The 11,298-nt window shown below is 31.6% G+C and overlaps 1 pseudogene; it reads left to right on the forward strand.

Annotated features, from left to right (window-relative positions):
• The first annotated feature begins 6,763 nt into the window (after window positions 1-6,763).
• On the forward strand, window positions 6,764-8,464 carry LOC106304568 (annotated as a pseudogene).
• Window positions 8,465-11,298: the final 2,834 nt, after the last annotated feature.

The raw sequence follows: 11,298 nt of genomic DNA on the forward strand, positions 1-11,298 counted from the left end.
CATAATAGATCTATTTTGCTCGCAGCTTGAGCAAGTTGTTGGACAGTTTAAAATGCTTAGTGGCTCATGTGATTGCGAATGACTTTCCTGGATATATCCCTCAACAATCGAAGCACTTCGTACATAATTATAAAACCTTCATGCACGTATACGAAACCATTGAAGGTTGTTGGCAACGTATACAATAGAGAATGTTTTGGGTAGTAGATAGAGCCAATCGGTGAGGGTGTACGTGAGGGATGAACTTTTCTTTGTATGAAGATTATCAGAAACTTCATGCAAAATGAAGTCACATTCGTGTGTACATATGTAGGATGGATGAGGATATTCTGACTCCTGACCATCGATTGCTTTCATCATAGACAAGGTCATCATCTTTGAGCTTTAGATTGTGTTCATGACTGAAATGTTTATCACACCGTCTTATAACCCTGCATCCCCTTTAATAATGTTCATGGTCGTCGTGTAAGCTTGGAATAACTTGGTTGTCAAGTTAAGTATATTTAAGAGATATCTAAATATACATGATTTAAAAAATTATCCAATTATGTATTACCTATTGAGGTTAGGAGTTAATATAAGGAGATGCCAAGGTTGTGGTATAACTTGTAAGATTAGAAGTTAAGGTTTTGAGTTATTTCCCTTAAGCTAATAATAAGAAAATTATTCTTATTAGTTGATTGAGTTTTAGGTTCTAGATTTAGTATCAGAGCTTTGACAAATTTGAACCATGGCCGAGAAAAAAGATGACGTCGAAACTAAATCCAAAGAGATCGGTCCTTCCTCTATTAAGTGCCATATGCTAAACTCTGCAAATTATACGGTTGAATGAGGCTAGGTTGCAAACCTTAATGGTTGAGTTTGATCAGATGAAAGAAGCTGACACACAGTGTCGTGCCAACAATTTGAGCTGCCATAAGCGAATTAAAATAAAATGCCTACACTTAGTTATAAATGTTTTGTAGTTAAGTCATATAGTAGAACCAAATAAAAGCTAAATTACTAAACAAACTAGTTTTTGTTTTCAAATTTTTTTTTAATAAACTATTAAATTAAAAACTTTTAACCAGCTCTGTTAAAATAAATAAACGAGTAGAACATTAATATTTTATGTGATACACATTAACAAATATAAATTAGCCAAATCAAACAATTTTTTTATATAACACAACCGATCTTTATTTATTTTACTGTATTTTGATAGTTAAAAATGATTATATACTATTATGGTTGCTTAAGTACGAAACCATAAGTATATAATGTATTCTTGTCTTCTTTATTCTAACAATCATAAAACTTTTAACCTTTAAGCATTTCGTTTATATTTTTGTAACTTGAGCTTAAATAGATGAAACTAGCTAGAAAAATATGCCTTTAATTGTTTCTAAAAAATTTGATGCCATAAGCCAATGTTTCAAAATCTAACACTGAGGCACGGCTCTGCTGACACAATTGATGCGTTTATGGGTAGACTTTCAGAAATTTCATTCAAATCAGCATATTTTGGTGAAACCATTGACGAATCAAAACTCGTAAAGAAATTTCTGAAAAGCCTTCCGCGAAAGAGATACATTCACATCATTGCAGCTCTTGTCGATAATGAATTTAGAAATAATAGGATTGAGTTTTACGTTCCAGAGTTCACCATTTGCGCACTGATGAAAGTATCATACTTATAATATGTCATCCAGTGTGGACCGACTCTTCGATTATTAAAACTTTGTATACTGTGAAATTGCTGTTAAAAATATTATCGTAGAAGCGTGACCACCTACCCCCGTATAAATATACTAACGACACATACTCTTCACATAGAAATCGACAAAAAATTATCTATATCGCTCTTGTTATATGATTCAGTCTTAAAGACTAAAAGCCAGTTTCATGTTTAACACGACTTTCAAACTTAGCATTGAGGCTTTTATTGGACCGACAAATTCTTTTACCAAATCTGGTAGTTTCCTAATCAGACAGTTCTTTTATAAAATACTTCTTGTGTTGTCTGTGAACATTTTACAGGTCACGGAAGTTCTTCAAATATATTAAAAGGATAAATTTCATTGAAAATCTATATATATATATTATTAAAAGAGAAGTACGAATATAAATTTACCCTAAAATTTAGAACTTATTTACAAGTCAATACCATTAAAATATTAAATAAAACCATTGTCTTTTCCTATTTATAAATCATTTCCTAAATCAAGTTTACCTAAATTTTTGTGTTTAGCATATTTTCTAAAATGATTTAGCTAAATTTTAGGAAAATTCAAGTTTAAAAACAGTTTTTAAATCGCGCAATATGGCCTATATCTAATCAAAATATTTAAAATATTATTACATTTGAGAAACGATTTCGTGTTAAAAGAAATATTACCCAAACATATTAATGAGTCAGTATTTGTGTAAGGTTTAGTATCGCGTACATATCAATATTTTTCACAGCATGTATACTATTTAATCATTGTGTTTATAAACATTTTAAGATATGATAATATTTAATATATTAACTAATAAATACTTAAATAATATTCATGTATATAAAAGTGGAAATAAGTATCTGTACGGACGTGCGGGTCAAGCTCTAGTTACTCTTAAAATTGATATTCAAAGACCTTTGATTCCACGAGATGAGATTTAATCTTATCATATTTCCTTAGGAGAAATTGGTCAAAACCTATTCAAATCTTTATAATATTATTTGAGAAGTCAGTTTCCTACGTGTCGCACTCACGTTAATTCATAAGATGGTTAACTACAATGGTATCTTTAATGAATAAAGTATTATAGATAATTGCCATTACTATTAAAAATATCTAATAAATCATGTCAATTGAATTTTTAATTTTAATTTCCTTTTTCTATATTTTGCAAATAACATATTTGAAAAGGAAATATTCAGATAATAAAAAAACGGAAATAATATTTAGTTTTATGAAAATATATTTTATAGATAATTTGATTTCATAAAAAGGAAAGTTCACAAAAAACAGTTAATGTTAAAAATAATCATCTCTTTAAAACAAAATATTAAACATGATACTATATTTTAAAATTAGTAAAAATATTTTATTTATATCAATCTATTTTCTCATATTATTACAAAAATTAATATAAAAAGTATATATACTAAAATATCATTGATGAACTAAATTGTTTTGATAATTGCTACTATTGAGATGTTTATTAATTTTTGCATAATTTCTTTTTGTTATATTTTTAATTTTTCAAATTATTTAATAAAATAACATAAATAGAAAATCTACAAACTTTAGTCAAACCTAATATACCACTAAAATTTCTTTAAGGCTTAATATTTTAATTTTAATTTTAATTTTTATATATGTATACAACATAATATACATATAACAAGAATGCATAAACCAATATGAAATTTTATAATTAAGATTATAATATTTTAATTTATATTTTATACATTTTACTTATGAAGTTACTTTTAATTTTACAAAAACAAACATTTGTAAATTTTGATATCTGTTCATGAGTTTTCATTTTTTTTTTGTCATCAACTTGTACAGACTCATATTGACTCTGTAAACCAAGCCGGAAGATCTTGATCCACGTGAACGACGAAAGACGGTTGCTTCCTGACACTGCGTGCTAGGCTTTCCGCCTTTGAATTTTGCGTTTTGGGTACATAGATGATCTCTGATTGGAGAAAATTTTCTTTCAGGACCTTAATATCTTCCAAATAACTTAAAAAAGCTGGACATTCTTCTGGTTCCGAAACCATCTTCACCAATTGAGAACAATTCGTTGCAAACGTAACCTGAAATTGACGTAAGTTTCTCGTACATTTCATTGTCCAGAGTAGTGCTTCCATCTCCGCATGAAGAGGAGAGAGACTAGCCCGAACATTCCTCGCCCCCATCAGCCCATCAAATCCTCCTAAAGTGCTAAACCAACCCTGTCTGGAAAAAATATCATTCTCTTTCCAGGAACCATCTGTGAAACACAATTTTCCTGGAATTGACGGTAGAGTCGTAACCTCTACGTGTGGTACTGTCCTCTGTTCGTTCAATATATGTGCCTCTGCCCAGAGTGTTGATTTTGTTTCTGCCAATTTAAGCGTGTCCCTAGGATCAATGTCCAGATTACTAAAAACCTTATTATTCCTTCATTTCCAAATGTACCATAGTATCCATGCAAACTGATGATCATCCATCTGCGGGAAAACTCTTCAGAAGAGATGATCCATATTTGTGAAAATAGAGCTTGTTGGGAAAATAGTTGGATTTGATGGTATATTTGAGAGAGCCCAAACCTGAAGTGTTGGAGCACATTCAAAAAACACATGGTTTATCGATTCCTCATCGGCTCCGCATCTTGCACATCATATATCTCCACGTATCCCTCGCGCTCGTAGATTCTTTTTGACTGCTATACACCCTGTCAGTAGTTGCCATAGAAAATGTTTTATCTTTGGTGGGCACCGTATTTTGCAACAGAACACCTTCAATACATCAACTGTGGGTCCAAACATTAATGGTGATCTTTCTTTGTCTGGGTAAATCCGTTCTACCTGATATCCTGATTTAACCGTATATTTCCCTTTGTTTGTGAAATGCCATTCATCCCTATCCACCATCTAATTTCTACTCAGTGGTATGCTTTCTATAATTTTCACATCATGTAGGTCCACTAAAGCCCGGAGTGCCTGCGAGTTCCAAGTTCGCGAATTAGAATCAATGAGAAAATTCACCGTGAGGTCTGGGTAATAATTGTGTTGGTTTTTATTAGCTGGTAATGTTTTCATACTTTTATAATTTTATCGATAATTTTCGTTTATAAAACTTCATACTTATCATAGTTTCAGTTTTTATACTATTGTAAAAAAACTACAAATTATACAAAAGAATTTACGAAAGTACATATGCAAGAACTGAAATAATGAAATAAATGAAAATAATTAAATTTAGTTTAACTAGAATTAAAGTAATTGTGTAACTTAATATAACCAAAAATGAGTAATTTAAATGCAAAAAACAAAATTATCAAAATTTTAATCTGATTCAGCAGAAAAATAATATAATAATACTTGGAGAAGTAAATACAATTTATTATATCCAAGTAATAACAAATCGACTTAGATATTATATATCCAAACTACAAGTTTAATTAAAATAATATAATATTATTTAATTAAATCATACATACAAATTATAAAATAAGTAAAATTAATACATTAATAATTATATATATAATGTATTTATTTCTAACATTTATATCTGTGCATGAACACGGGAAAATCACCTAGTATGATGATGATATATATATATATATATATATATATATATATATATATATATATTCGATTTATATATATAACGATGCAAATAAATATCTAATATTATAAATGTCAATTTTTTTATTTATTTGCTTTTAAATTCTTTTATAACTTTTTGTATAGAACTGTCCATATTGTTTTTGTTAAAAACGTAGAACCAGAATTTTAGAGAAAATGACACTTTTATCATAGTTTACCTAGGTTTTGGTAGTTTTGTCATGGTTTAGGCAAGTTTAGGCTAACTTACAATATCTAGTTATTGAAAACTCCATTATCTTCAGTAAAAAAAAATCTCTATTATCATAACTTAGACGACTGGTAAGAATGAAATGACAAGAGTTTTTTTTATGAAATCCAACAACATCAAAACATAAAGTCTCCAAACATACAGAAAATATACATTGATTTTTGTTTTTACTGAAAATATACATTGATGACTATGAAGTGATGCGAAGTAGGGGTGGGCACTTTACCCGATATCCGAAGCCGCACCCGAACCCTATCCAAAAAACCCGAACCGAAATCCGAACCGAAGTAGCAGGATATCCGAATGGGTATTGAATTAGCAGAGATTGGATATCCGAACCCGAACGGGTAATATCCGAACCCGAATGGATATCCGAAGATAACCGAACATATGTATAATTAACCATATATTTCTAGTTTACATCTCTCATTTTATATAAAATATTTATATTGATACTACACGTACTTTAAGTTCATATGATGTACATAGAATTACAGAGAAAATGATTTGCTACTCACTTAAAATGCATGTCAAACTTTTTATTTTAAGAATTAACAAAAAATTGCATCCAAAATTTAAAAACAATAACCAAATTAATGTTTTTTTTAGTTTCAAAAAGTTATGTCTAAATCTATTAATTATTCAATCTATTAAAAATAAAAAAATTAGTTAAGTGAAAGTTATATTTTTAAATACAAGAAATTTGAGAAATGAAAATTTTGATTTTTTTTCAAAATCTAAATATCCGAATCCGAACTAAAAATACCCGAACCCGACCCGAAGTACATAAATATCCGAACGGATTCTATACCTCTATACCGAAAATCCGAAATATCCGATCCGAACCCGAACGCCCACCCCTAAGTTTTATTTTAACTGATACACGACATAATATGGGGATCTTAAATACGACCGTCATATCATTGCTTCCTGATTTATGTTGGTCCCTTCTTGCAGGATCAATTCGGGAATTATTGGCACACATACTAATAATTTGAAATACAGTATGATTATTAGTTTAATATTCATAGCGTGCGTGTGTATGTATATATAAATGAAGGTTAGCTCAAGATCAATTACACAAAAAAATATCTCTAATGGCTTTTAATTATATGCATACCTATTGTTTCCTTTACCATCTTACTTCACTTTTTCATCAAGAAACCAAATATGAGCTTCATTACGATTTGTGTTTCAAAAAAAAAAAAAAAAAAAAAAAGAGCTTCATTACGACTAACTGGCCTCTTATCGGGATGCTTCCGGGCCTGTTGATGGTGCTCCACCGGATCTATGATTTCACCGTGGAACTTCTCGAGAACTCCAACTTGACATTTCAATTCAAGGGTCCATTGTTGTCTGGTATGGATATGTTGGTCACCGTTGATCCGGCTAATATTCACTATATGTTAAGCTCAAACTTCTTGAATTACAACAAAGGCCCTGAGTTCAAAGAGATCTTTGATGTTTTCAAAGATGTGATATTCAACGTGGACGCGGAGCTTTGGTATAATTCCAGGAAGGCAGCGGAGGGCATTCTTAGACATCAGGGGTTTGCCAGACTTTCAGTTAGTGCTACGAGAAGTAAACTCAAGAATGGGCTTGTGCCTGTTTTCGATCATTTTGCAAAGGAAGGGATGGTCCTGAACTTCCAAGATGTGTTTCGGAGATTCACTTTCGACACATCCATGGTTCTGATAACTGGTTCTGATCCTACAAGTCTTTCCATCGACATGCCAGAGAATGAGGTCGACAAGGCTCTATAGAAGGGATTTTGTATAGACATGTAAAACCAAGATTCTTGTGGAAGCTACAAAGATGGATGGGACTGGGAATAGAGAAGAAAATGTTAGAAGCTGATGAAATTTTCTATTGTGTGTGTGCCAAATATATATCAGCTAAGAGAGAGGAGGTAAGACTACAAGGCATTAATCACCAGTCCCCTAGTGGAGAAGGTTAAGATTTGTTGACGTCCTACATAAAGCTAGACGACACAACCTAGTACAAGACCTTGAACCCTTGTGATGATCGATTCCTCAAAGATTTCATATTGAGTTACATTGTAGCTGGCAGAGATACCATTGCCTCTGCACTCACCTGGTTCTTCTGGATTCTCTCCGAAAACCCTAACGGGACGGCCAAGATTCGCCAAGAAATCAACAAGAATATGCCAAAATCCAAAACTGGCCAGGAGAAGTCATCTCTTGATCCCAATGAGCTCAACAAGATGGTGTACTTATATGGCGCGTTGTATGAATCAATGAGGTTATACCCACCAGCTCCCTTCGAACACGCGTGTGCTGTAAACAAAGATGTGCTTCCAAGCAGGCATAAAGTCGATGCAAACTCCAAGATAATAATCCCTCTTACGCGCTAGGGAGGATGAAAGCTGTATGGGGAGAAGATGCGTCCGAATTCAAGCCAGAGAGATGGGTTTCCAATACAGGTAGTTTGAGGCGTGAACCTTCCTTCAAATTCTTAGCCTTTAATGCTGGCCCGAGAAGTTGCCTTGGTAAGCAGTTAGCTATGAATATGATGAAGACAGCTATTGTCGAGATATTACAAAACTATGTCATTCATGCCATCAAAGTCCAGAAGATCGAGCCACTTCCTGGTCTCATGCTTCTCATGAAGCATGTGCTTAGTGTCACAATTACTAAGCGAGATTCAGCTTTATTGCATTCTATAGTAAATTAAATCATACTATATGAAGCTGAAAAAAGATTAAGAAGCATATATAGTCTACGAAGATTGCCTATGTTACCTTATATGTATTTTATGATGCATGAGATGATGAACCTCTACCTGATAATCTGTATTCGTGAAAATGTATTGATAGATGAATGGAACATGTCAGCTTATAATAGAGTGTATGTGAGCTTTATGTTAATCAAATTTTTACTATAGTTGAATTTCGATGCTTGGCTACTCATTTGGCTTGGGTTGCGGCCCTAGCATCCATTTTGCATTAATATATTTCATCTTTTGTAAGGCTCGTTTCTTTCAATTCGGGTCGGGTTTTTCGGATTTCGGTTCTTTTTTATAACACCTCCTAGATCCCATTCTAGTAAATTTGCAAGTGCGGGTCGGGTTCGGATATAACACATTGGATTCGGGTCGGTTTTGTATCACATCATAGAACCCATAAAGTAACCATATATCATTCGGATTCATGTTATATTGGATCGGTTCAGATACACCCGAAATAAAATCTAAAATTTAAAAGCAAAACATAAAAAATATATACTTATTTATATATAATTAAGTATTTAAAGTAGTTACTTAAATTTTAAATACTTATTGCTAGATACCGTATCAAAATAAATATAAAATTGAATATTTGAAGTATATATTCATGTTTCATATAATTACATTGTATATCAGTTCAGACATTCAGACCAGTTTTTTCGGATATCTTTTTGGATTTTTTGGTTTTCTTGGTTTTTCGGGTTACCCGTTCGGGTCCGGTTAATAACACTTTGGGTTCGGATATGTTTTGTACCACCTTACAAGATCCATTCGAGTATTTTTTACATTTCGGACCGGGTACGGACCGGATTTTTCGGTTCGGATTCAGTTCGGATTTCGGATTATGGATTTTATGCCCATGCCTACTTTCAATGTTTTAGACAAGTAGCACAAGTATCACAGCTTTGATCGAATAAATTTTTACATTTATAAAATAATGAAATCGACTAAATAAAACAGTAAACACTTGGTCTTCAAGTTTTCTTTATAAAAGAGAGAAAGATTTCAAGTTTAAATATGTGGTTTATGTTGACATATGTTATGTCGTGTTTTCTTTCAAAGTAATATTTATAAGTTGAGATGTATTATCTCAAGTTTATTGTAGAGCTCCAAACAAATTAGCATAAGTATATATTGGATTGCGTAGGATAAGATTTGTAGTCTCCAGGATATCCAATGATGAATTGATGAGTACTCTACTCGAGAATGAAATGAAGAAGAAACTGAAAGTTGAACTTTCACAACCCTGATAGCATAATATATTACGAGTAAGAGAGTTTTGAAATTTCTTAAAGAAATTCAAACGGAAGCCATTTATATACAGATTCACGTAGGCTTATAAAGGATAAACAACCTCGTAGCAAGTTTATCCAACCAACTATTAACCGAAGTAAACCAAGTATGAAACGAAATCACATCAATATATACCTAATAGCATCGTCTTTTGAATAGGCCTTCTCTTGTTTATTCAGAGGTTTACGGTAGAAACGCCAAACGGCGAAATTTCGGATGGAGTAAAGTCAACACTATGGAGTTTGAATCTAGAAGTAGGATCAATCACGTTGTAAAAGCTAGGCAAAAAAATCTTTGGCAAATATAGAAACGTGGAAAAAAACGAGAACGCATTAAATGGTCTAGTGCAATCATTCACGGGGAATTTAATGCGTCCTTGTTATAAGTAGGCCTGAGACTTTTATCCGAGATCCGGATTCGATCCGAGATCCGATCCGTATCCGATCCGAAAATCAGGATATCCGGAGAGGCCGAATCCGGATCCGGATAGTAAAATGTTGGATCCGTCAAGGTCGAATCCGGATCCGGATATCTTGATTTATTAGTCCGGATATCCGGATCCGTAAATTTTATTAATAATTATTTCAAAAATAATAATATTTATATATAAAAACTAATTTTATTTAATATATTTTCATTTTTATAATAGTATATATAAATTTTATGTAAATTTTGTAATATTATACATAGAAATAATTAAAAACATTATATTTTGTTTATTTTTAAATTATTGTTAATATTTTATATATATTAATATTATTTTTTATTTATTTTAGGATCTAAATCCGGATCCGGATATCCGCCGGATATTATGATTTTTAGAAGGATATCCGACACCCGGATATCCGCGAACCCCGAATCTGGATAAAGATAGTAAAATTATGAATCCGCCGGATAAAGATCCGGATCCGGATATCTTAAAATTGTCCGGATACTCGATCCGTCCCAGGCCTAGTTATAAGGAAAGAAAATGTAACTTTCCTGGAACGTGTGTGGGGGAGGGGGGTAGGCAACCCCATTGATGGCAGAGTTGGACGTAGCTCGGTTGATATATGGAGCTTTCACTATATACACTATCGTTTATCCATATTGGAAAAACCTTTGAGACAAAATCTGGGAGGTTTATAGTTACATGTTTTTAGCAATCAAATATTTATTTAATATTTTATAATATTATTTTTATCAGTCAAATACTATTTATATTATTTGTTTTAAAAATGTGCATTCTAAACTTGTCTAACTAAGTGTTCAATAATGATTAATGTTTTACATCAGAAGGTCTACCTTTTCGAATTCATGAAAAAAGTGAAATTATACAAATTAACTGAAAAAATGTTTATAGGCCAGTGGGTACCATCAAATGTGGATCAGACATGATGGCTCTAGTAATGTAATCAGATGTGAAGTTGGTGCAATCAAACGCTCGTAAAATAGATAGAAACTAGATTAAGATCCACACTTTGCGGGGGATAAAAATTATATATAAAAATTATTTTATGTATTATATGTTCTTACATATTATGAAATAATAAATATATATTGAATAATTAAAAATCAGTAACTATTACATATATAATTAAATTGGTGCGAACGTATAAATCAATTTTATTAATCCAAACAATTTTATAAATTTTTTTTATAGGATATGTAATTAAATTTAAATGATATTAACATACATAGTATATTTTTAATATTAATGTCTATT

This window comes from Brassica oleracea, chromosome C7 (genome assembly GCF_000695525.1).
Source record: "Brassica oleracea var. oleracea cultivar TO1000 chromosome C7, BOL, whole genome shotgun sequence".
In the NCBI taxonomy this organism is placed as follows: domain Eukaryota; kingdom Viridiplantae; phylum Streptophyta; class Magnoliopsida; order Brassicales; family Brassicaceae; genus Brassica; species Brassica oleracea.